Raw genomic sequence first — 10,960 nt, forward strand, 5'->3', positions numbered from 1 at the left:
GTGCACAAATTTTTGTGCACCAGGCCTCTAGTTGTAAATAATGCTGCAGTGAACATAGGGATGCATGTGTATTTTTTAATGTGTTTTGGATTTCGTCAGGTACATACCCAGAAGTGGAATTGCTGGGTCATGAGGTAGTTCTAATTGTTAGAGGAAACTCCATGCTGTTTTCCACGGCGGCCCCACCTATTTGCACTCTCACCAACAGCGCACAAGGGTTCCCTTTCCTCCACATCCTCGCTGACACTTGTTTGTTGATTTATTGATGAAAGCCATTCTGACACGAGTGAGGTGGTATCTCATGGTGATTTTAATTGGCATCTTTTCTGATGATTAGTGGCCTTGAACATCTTTTCATACAGGAGTGGGCAAAAGTAGGCTTACAGTTGTCTGCATGAAAAATGACACACAGGGTATGATGATCACAAGAGCTTTATTAGCTCAAAAGAATCCCACAATGGCACAGTGCACTTAGGCACATTCTGGTAAGTGCTCACATTGCTGCCCTTCATTACACATAAATAAATAATGATACAAAAAGGGACATCTGTAATACTTTCAATAATAAAGATACGTTTAAACATAAATAAACAATGATACAAGAACAAACCCTGTGTTTTGTGTAAACATAAACAATGATACAAGAACAAACCCTGTGTTTTGTGTACGCACAACACAACTGTAAACCTACTTTTGCCCACTCCAGTATATTTCTCAGTCATCTCTTTGGAGAACAGACATAAATTGTCTTACATTGAGTGACTTGCCCAAGGTCACGGGGTTAGTAAGCTGAGGGAACCCTTGTTCCTCATGTATGTTTCTCCCTTTGCTCCTGCTGTTTTGGCCACTGGAACACCAGGAGACTGTTTCCATGAAAAAAACTTTCAATTCACTTCTTCATTCCTTTAATATGCACTTCGTGCTTACTCTGTGCTCGGATGTGCTTGGGACTTGGGGACACAAGTTCCTGTTAAGTTAACTTTGCACATTCCGAGGCTCCATGCACACGGCATTTTCACCCTCTATTCTGGGTCCCCAGTCCCCTATTCGGGTATGTTTGCTTCTGGCTGTAGAAGCAAAGTGAGAAAAGAACCCGCCAACAAGCAAGCTAGAAACCCATCTCTCCATCTTCGGACACTGTGAGAAACACGTTCTTTCTCTTGGCTTCACCCACATGGCAGCTGCGTCCCATCGTCTCCTGGACTAAGTCATGACTTCCAGGTGAAGATGTGCTAGATTCTGGTTTTGATCTGACAACCAGGTAGATTGAATCAATAACATGATTAAAGCAGGGGCTTTAATATGTCGGTTATTAAAGCTGGAATTATTAGTTATTAAATAAAGTTGAAATTTTAAAAACTAGCCCTGGTTCAAAAATGTACAAGCCCAGTGTTCCTGTTGTTCATAGAGAAGCTTCAGAGGCTTTGATTCTGTCTGGGTCTCTAACGCTTTGGTTCCAAAGAGCACTGATCAAAGGTCTTTCCATGAAATCGCTACCAGATATTGGCTCTTCACACAACCAGGTGGAAAGGCTCGTCCTTGGCAAAGGAAGACCTTCTAGAACAGTGGTTCTCAACCTTGGCTGCACATTAGAATCACCTGGGAATCTTTTTAAAATCCTGATTTCTGGGCCTCATCCTCCGGAAATTCTGTTTCTTTGTTATGGGGTGGGGCCACAACATGAATAACAAAGAAACAGAATTTCCGGAGGATGAGGCCCAGAAATCAGGATTTTAAAAAGACTCCCAGGTGATTCTAATGTGCAGCCAAAGTTGAGAACCACTGCCCTAGAGTCAGCTACCCTGGGTTTGTAACCCCAGTTCTGATACTCCCTAGTTCCTAGAACAATGTCCAATACCTCATAGAGCCTCAGTTCTTCACCTATAAAATGGATAGTTATTGCCTCATAGGGCCCTTATGAGGAGGAAATGATTAATCTGTATGTAGTGCTAAGGGAAGCTCCTGCCACAGGGTAAGTGCTGTCATGGTATTATTATTGCTATTGTCATTAATAATATGACCTCTTTACTGGTCTGCCAGGCCCTCATGCAGAATTTCTGGGGGATGAGGCCCAGAAATCAGGATTTGAAAAAGATTCCCAGGTGATTCTAATGTGCAGCCAAGGTTGAGAACCACTGTTCTAGAAGGCATCTCTGTTAGCTACATGCTCTGGATGCACTTAAAGGATAAAAAAAAAGGAAGAAAAAGAGGATGGGGAGGAGGAAGAGAAACAGCATTTTGATGTTGCTTATAATAGAAATGTAATTTATTGGAATATGACTCTTGTTAGTGTATTTTTCTTAATGTTAACAGGTTTGTTGAATTACAATTTGTGTGCCGTAAAGTCCACCCATTATAAGTGTACAGTTCCATGTTTTTCAGTAAAGGTATGCAGTTGTGCAACCCTCCCCACAAATCAGTTTCAGAGCACATCCATCGCTCCAAAAAGTTCCCTTGAGCCCATTTGCCGACTATTATTTCATAATGTCTTTGGAATTTCAGACAGTGAACTCAGTGGATGTACTTACAATGAATAATTATTATTTTTGCTTTCATTCTTGCCCAGGGCAAGAATCTCTACTTTATTTCCCAAGATCTTTTTTGTTGTTGTTGTTGCTGTTAATCCTCACTCAAGGATATTTTTCCATTGATTTTTAGAGAGAGTGTGAGGGAGGGGAGAGATAGAGAAGCATTAATGTGAAAGAGACACATCCATTGGTTGCCTCCCACAGGTGCCCCGATCAGGGACAGGAGTGGAGCCTGTAACCAAGGTACATGCCCGAAACCGGAATCCAACCCAGGACCCTTCAGTCCGAGGGCCAATGCTCTATCCACTGGGCCAATCCGGCGAGGGCTCCCAAGATCTTCTGTAGGAAACGATTTCCCCTAATTTTCTTGCTCTCCCTTCATTTGAAAGGTCTTCAGTCCTGCACAGATGACAGATTTGCGTTTGATATTTACTCCATGTTCTCATTAGCATCTAATTATATCTTCTGGGTACAATATTTTAGGCCCTTTGAAAAACAGTCTTTTAATCAGTGACAATAACAAGCTTTTGGTTTAGGTTGAAAATAACGGTACATTCCCAGTCCTGTTCTCTCAGTGAAAATATTTTCTGCAAATATAAAAATCACCAGTCATAAGATTACAGAGTAACTTTTTTTTAAATGAGGAGATGTAGATTTACCTTATCACTTTGAAAAATGCTTATTTTAGTATTAAGAATGACAGACAGGGCAGATTATGGTGCTGGCAGCCCCTGAAACAATTAGAACGGCCAGAGGGTCAGTCAATAGGCTGAGCCCAGGACTCTTGTTATTCATAATTCTGGTGGAGTGGACACTGGTTCCCTCCCTGACATCCAGTTACTCCTCTTCCCATTTTGTTCCAGCCAGATGCTTAGAATGGACATACCCGGACTTCTGTGAGTGGGCCCAGATTGGTTGAATTGTGGTTTGAGAGCATTGTTGGCCCAATCAGAGTGAAGGATTTTAATTCATTGATGGTAGTAAGAAATTTTGTTCTCCCTCTCTGCCCTCCACCTCCCACTTTCTCAGGTCAGGTGAGTCAATACAGGATTTTAGTATCTAAAAGAGTTTGAGTTGGATTTTGTTATTTGCATTGTAAGGAGTCCTTATGGATCTGCTTTAGAATAACACTGTAAGGTAAGTGGTATTATCCAAGTTTTATACAATAAAAAACTGAAGATTGGAGAAACTAAACAATTTGCTTAAAATCGACATGGTTCTAGCCCTGGCCGAGTAGCTAAGTTAGTTAGAGCGTCATCGCGATACGCCACGGTTAAGGGTTTGGTCTCTGGTCAGGGCACATACGAGAAACAACCAATGAGTGCACAAATAAATGGAACAACAAATATGCTTCTTTCTCTCTCTTTCTCTCCCTTCCTCTCTCTCTTTTTAAAATCAATAAATAAAAATGCAAAAATCTACATGATTCTAGAGCCCATGCTATTTACCATTGTGCTGATGGTTCTCCCATAACTGTGTAAGTGTTCCTATTTCCCTGTGCATTGAAGGATGCTGGATGGCATCGCCAGATTGAAAAACAGAACATATATTCCAGGAAAAAAATAATAAACAGACAAAACAAAACATATAGTCCAAATATTAAATAGACAACTTGAGCTTTCTATTCAAACACATGAATGTAAGTAAACCAAGTAAAATACTGAAAATTTCCAGGAAAAAAAGCAATAATTCCATTATAAGAAACAGACTATGTTATTTTCAAGTCAAAAGAAAAAGATGCATATGCTTAGGGATGCCAAGATACAGAAACAAAAATATTCATACCAGCATTGTTTACAACTGCCCAAATCTGGAAAGATAGATTCATCAAGAATGGAATGGCTCTTTTCCTCCCTGGCTGCCTAAGAATAGACCACCATCATGAACAGCTCAGTCCCTATCTGGACCAGGAAGTTCATGACCGAAGGACTACTTCAGCAAGTGGTCATCATGTCCTTCACCCTGGGAAGCAACAGAACTTAAGAGAGAAATACTGAAAAAAAAAAAAGAGAGAGAGAGAAATACTGGAAAAGCTGGCCAGAATGTACAAGACCACACCAGTTGTCATGTTTATATGTATAGTCAGAACCCATTGTGGTGGGTGGCTTTGGCTCAATGATGTACGAGTTATTGGATTATTCAAATAAAAACGAACCTGACCTTAAATACAAGACATGACCTGATTAAGGTGACTATGCAGTTTTTTCCTTGAGAGGATTAAAAAACTGGGGGAAAGAAAGAGTAAAATAGATGAATAAATTGTGGTTTGTTCATAACAATGGAATATTTTTATAGCGATGAACATGAATAAACTACTTAGGCTAAATACAATAACATGGGTGAATCGTAATGTTGAACCAAAAAGGCAGATACAAAAAAATACTACAGAATCATTGCATTTACATACAATTCAAAAGTTGTTGGGGTCCAACCCGAGCAGGTCCAGGGGTCCCCAAAGGTGTGGATGGAGTCGGCAAAGAAGGAATGACACGGAGACAGCCTTCAGTTGATCAGCAGCCTAGTCAGGACCTCTAGCCAGGATCTCCTGCCAAAGTTCTGGTTAGGATCTGATGTTTATTGTCTTGTTACATCTGTATTTATACCAGTCGGTTTTAATCCTGTCAATTTCTATTGCAAAGGTTAGGGCGTTTCTTATCTCCATTCCAGGGAGTAAAGATTATGTAGCTTAAGCGTGATTGTTTGTAGTTAAAGTGATTAACTACCCACCTGGCACTTAGTTAAGGGGTTGTATCCCCTCCCTAACCTCAGGGAAAAATCCCCACCTGGGGAAACAACCTTTCTCGGAGAGGTGACCTTGGTTAAAACACATGGCGCTAAGGAGAGCAAACATATTAAGAACAATATGCTATATATGCCAGGTCCCTTGAAACATATGCTGTGCAGATGTTTCTTTCCTGCAGCGACTGTGTCAAGCAGCAAGGATGGACCGGCTTCTGGCAAAAAGTAGGCAAAATATAAACTACATTGTTTTGGGATGCCCACATCAATGGTAAAATTACGAAGAAAAGCAAGGAAACGATCAATGATGGAAGTCAGGATAGTGACCCCGCTAGGGTTAAGGGACAGGGTTGTGCTCAGGAAGGTCTGGGGGGCAGAGCCAAGGTGACTAAGGTCTGGGATTGCCCGATTCCTTGACCAAGGTGGTGAACACACAGGTTTCAGTTACTCTATGACCACTTTTCTGCACCTTTCTGTAGGTGGGTTATATTTCACAATGAAACGGTATTTTGAAAGAGAAAAAGCTATCCCTGGAGAAATGGATAAGAGTTTAAAATACTCCTTTGATTGTTTGCTCTGCTATTTTACTGTTGGTGCGATTTTTCGGAAAACAAAGGCACAATCCCTGTGATTAAATCCGGTTGCAGAAAAGCGCACTAAGACATCATTTAGAAACTTGTTTCTCAGAATTATGCAGACCACAACTGCTTTCTGGGACCTCATTTTAAATGTATGTCAGCTAGAGATACAATAAAGCAGGAACTCCGTATACCAATGGAAGTAAAATAGCTTTATTTGTAAGTACTTTTATATCTCAATACACAGCTATAACATTGATGGAAGCTTGTGATTTTTATGTGGTTGCATAAAAATAGAAACGTGCCTTGTGTTTTACAGTTTGCATGGTTGACTTACCTCCCTTTCAACAGTTCTATTGCCTCTCCCTTGGTTCTTGCACACACCCCGCTGGCAAGCTGGGGGAGGCGGGAATATGCTTTTATCGTTCCCTCACGTCAACCTCATAACCTAAGGCAGTGGTCGGCAAACCGCGGCTCGTGAGCCGCATGCGGCTCTTTGGCCCCTTGATTGTGGCTCTTCCACAAAATACCGGCTCTTCCACAAAATACCGACCTCTGCGCATGGGCCACGAAGTTTCAATCGCACTGTACGTACGCGCCTGCACGTGGTATTTTGTGGAAGAGCCACACTCAAGGGGCCAAAGACCCACATGTGGCTCACAAGCCACGGTTTGCCGGCCACGGACCTAAGGAAACAAAACAAATTGTGTACTCCAAATGCTTTTCTAAATCCAGTATACAACTTCTTCCTCCCTCTCTTGGGTCTGCGGTGATGTCGGCCAAGTCTCATTTGAAGATACTGGAAATATTAAGAGAGAAGCAGGAGGGGACAGGGTCACAATTAGTATTTTTTTTGTTTGTGATTCTATGTACCTTGCCTTTCTCCCCAAACCCACTAAATCTGATGTGACTGATTTACTGCCCTGTGCGGTGGTTACTTTCCACCAGGTCCCTTTCTAGCTGACACATTCATCAATTTTTTTCTAAGAGTAAAGCGAGGGGGAGATAGTGACTTATGATGAAAATATAGCCAGGAGGTGGAGTTTCCTCCAGATAATAATTTTCTTTGTACTTAATGAGAAAATATACATATTGAGTTGGTGAGTGATTCACCTGATTACAAACATATTAAATCTCTTGATTAAAATGCAAATATTCATTAGCTTTTCAAAATTAAAAAAAACTTCCAATGTTAACTTTTTAAAAATATGGGTGTTTGTTTTTTTTGATTGATTTTAGAGAGAGGGGAAGGAAGAGGGAGAGAGAGAGAAACATCCATCAGTTGTCTCCTGCATTCACCCCAACCAGGGACTGAACCCACAACCTGGGCATGTGCCCTGACTGGGAATGGAACCCGCAGCCTTTCGGTGCATGGGACAAGACTCAGTCAACTGAGCCAGATAGGCCAGAGCAATGTTAAAATTTAAGTATAATATTGAAGGAAACTTTTTTAATCAAAAAGATATGGAGTCAGTCTATTTGGCTGTAAAATGAAAGGTGGGGTCAAAATGTTCCTGCTTTTCAGGAGATCATAAAAATGAATTATCATGTTTTAAAATGTGTGGGAGCCAGGCTGGTGTGGCTCAGTGGTTGAGCTTCAACCCATGAACCAGGAGATCACAGTTCGATTCCCAGTCAGGGCATATGCCCTGGTTGCAGGCTCGATCCCCAGTAAGGGGCGTGCAGGAGGCAGTCTCTCTCATCCATTGATGTTTCTAACTCCCTCTCCCTTCCTCTCTCTGAAATCCATAAACACGTATTAAATAATATAGAAATTGTCCTTTTAAAAAATATGGGGCAATAATGGTATAAGTTGAGATCATCCTAAGGCTGTTGATACATTTCCTTCAGAATACCTTCCTGCTTCAGTGAGTCAGAGCTCTGTCCTCCAAACCAGGAGCAATCACCTTTTTCCTTTGGCTTCCTAGTACTTCCCTTGAGTTCCTGTTACAGCACTTAGCACTTTCTACCCTGTATTGTAGTTCTGTATGTATTCGTCTGTCTCCTTGACTATAAGTACCTTCTGGGTAGGGCCATAACCTTGTGTCCCAATTCACCAGTCCGTTTTTGTAGCTAGCACAATGCTTTCCCATTATAGACTTTCAATGCAAGAATACGTGAGAGACTGAGTCAGCAGCATTGGTTTCTTTCCTGGCATTGGCAACCACGTCTGCGGAGCACAGCAGACACCGCAGACATGAGGCATACCCGTGTAACCCTATGGAAATCAAATCCCGCTCCAAGTAGGAGGAATTATTTCTTAATATATTTTTATTGATTTCAGAGAGGGAGAGAGAGGGAGAGAGAGAGAGAGAGAGAGAGAGAGAGAGGGAGAGAGAAACATCAATGATGAGAATCATTGATCAGCTGCCTCCTGCACGGTCCACACAGGCCATCAAGTCCATAACCTGGGTATATGCCCTTGATCAGAATCGAACCCGGGACCCTTCAGTCCACACAGGCCGATGCTCTATCCACTGAGCCAAACCGGCTAGGGCTACACTTTACTTTTTTATTGTTTAAAAATATGTTTGATTTTTAGAGAGAGGAAGGGAGAGGGAGAAACATCAATTGGCTGCCGACTACATACCCCCTACTGGGGATCAAGCCCCCAACCCCGGTACGTGCCCTGACCCTGGAATCTAACCCAGTGGGATGATGCTCAACGAACTGAGCCACACTGGCCAGGGCTACCATTGTACACTTAAAAAAAATCATACATTTATTAGATCATCTGGAAACCAGAAGGGCTGAGCTCTAATAGCCCAGAGTGGGGATAACGGGATATACTGGTATATATCTCCTGTGAAGGTCAGAGTAACTGGTGGGTAGGAGGCTGGGTGCAGGCAGCCCACTGAAAACTGGGTGAGGCGGTTTACTGTAAACTGAAAGCCTTTCATCACGTCTGGAGGAAACCTGTAATGAGAATAATAGGAAAACCGCTGGAGGGTGAGAGCCTCAGGCAGGGCATAATGGAGCACAGGGGAAAGGTAGAGAATGTGCCTAACATTCCAGCCATTTTTTCCCCCCCTGAAAGCTGGGGGTCTAACATTTTCCTCCTCAAGGATTTTGGCACTGAATTCTTTCAGAGAAAAAGGCGCCTCGGGCCTCTCCCATAGCTGCTTCCTGCTGAAAGGGGGTGACATTTTTCTTCAAGGCCAAAAGCCCTTGCTCTCTGTCAGAGGGCACAAAAGGAGGTTGTGATGGTGTCCATGGGGGGGGGGGGGGGGGTATTTCCTGAGTACAAGTAGGGCTTGTAATCTGGTGGAGACAAACTGTTATAAATTTTAGTATTATTGGGGCAAAAGCTAGAACAACAAGAATTATGACAAATGGTCTGGTGGGAGGAAAGAGACATTAGTCTGAAGAGTTGTAGCCACATATACCCATATGAACATCAGTGTCCCCAGGAGTCCAAGCTCTGGCTTACAGAGAATTCCTCTCTCGGACAGCAGATAATATGCAAAGTCAGCAGCCGTCTAATTTCATTCACTAATTCCTTACACATCTAGCTGTCAGGTTACTGTTTTAAGCAAATACCAAAAAAGAACCTCTTTTTATTCTAGAATCCAATCTTTAAGATTGTGGTTTAGTAACCATCCAATACAGTATGTTCTTCATATGTGGCAAAATCAGGAATTACATGATACTGTTGACAATTCAGATTTTCAGATTTGTCTAAGTTAAATGTACAAACTTCCAGTTGTAAGATACGTCCTGGGATGTGATGTGCAGCATGGGGACTATAGTTAACAAAGCTTTATATCTGAAAGTTGCTAAGAGAATAATTCTTAAAAGCTCTTATCACAAGAAAATATATAAGTACGTGTGGTAATGGATGTTAACTATATTTATTGTGGTAATCATGTCACAACATATACATAGATCAAATCATACTAAAACTAATATGATGTTCTATGTCAATTATGTCCCAATTTAAAAAAAAATGTGTTCTTGTCTAGCTGAGGATGGTTTCTTTGCATTGACTCCAGAGGTCTTCCTTGTATATGTATATTCACTTCAAAGTTTCCTGGGAATCACCTGTTACCGGGAAGACAAGGAGACTAGGACACCTTGGTTCTTGTCTTCTTGAGGGAAAGATTTCAATGAAGAGACAACGTGTAGAAAAGCAAGCAATTTATGACCACAGCAGCAACGTACCTACGACAATGAACAAGGACCGGTACAGAAGCAGCAACAGGAGAGCCTGGGCTGGGCTGCCTTGGCTCACTGGGAAGTCAGAGAAAGGAGGCTTATCCTGGGAGGAGCTGCCGCTGCCCATTGCTCCCCTGGTTGCACGTCTCATGGGTCCCTTAGAGGTTAGGGATGGGTGCGTGATGGGGGAGGGAACGGCACCGGCGTGCTGCCTGGAGGCAGAGCGCCCTGGAACCTTCATTTTCAGGGTGTTTTTTTTTTAAATATATATTTTTATTGCTTAAATTATTACAAAGAGTATTACATGTTTCTCCTTTTTTTCCCCCGCACTTGACAACATTTTCAGGGGTTTTAAAGGCTGGGTGTTTGGGGGAGATCTTAGGGGAGGGTCAGCTGATGTACCAAAATGAGATTTACTCTCTTAATGTGTCTGTCCTTGGGTGTGGTTGGCAAATGCCACTTAGTTGGATTCTGTTATCTGTGCCCCTGAGTAGGGTGATTTAAGCTAGTTACCCCCTGGTTGGAGAGGAAGAGCGCAGTGCCCTTGACTTAGGGAAGACAGGATTTACTAGGTGGCTGCAGACGGCTCTTTAACTTAGTTTCCCTATTCCGCTTGCATCACGCATGTATACTACCGTCACTTTGGAACACACTTTGCAAGAACCCAAACCAGAAACTCTCTCTACGGTAATACAAATGGAAGTTTTCGTGTCCCAGTCCCCCTCCAAATGGGCTTCCCTTGCAGACCTGGAAGGGCAGAAATGCATTTTTGATCGAGCGCAGTCCGTGCGGTGGAGAGCGCTCGCCCCACAAAGGGAGCTGCTGCCGTTTCCTTTACCTTCTTTTCGGAGGCACCGTGGGGACCGGAGGCATCTGCGAGCCGCCGAAAGGCAGGCGCCGGGGAACAACGGAGGCGCTGGGAGGCCGGGCCGCGGGCGGGAGTCCCCTTCGGGCCCATCT

The sequence above is a fragment of the Myotis brandtii genome, unplaced genomic scaffold (genome assembly GCF_000412655.1).
Source record: "Myotis brandtii unplaced genomic scaffold, ASM41265v1 scaffold410, whole genome shotgun sequence".
NCBI lineage: Eukaryota > Metazoa > Chordata > Mammalia > Chiroptera > Vespertilionidae > Myotis > Myotis brandtii.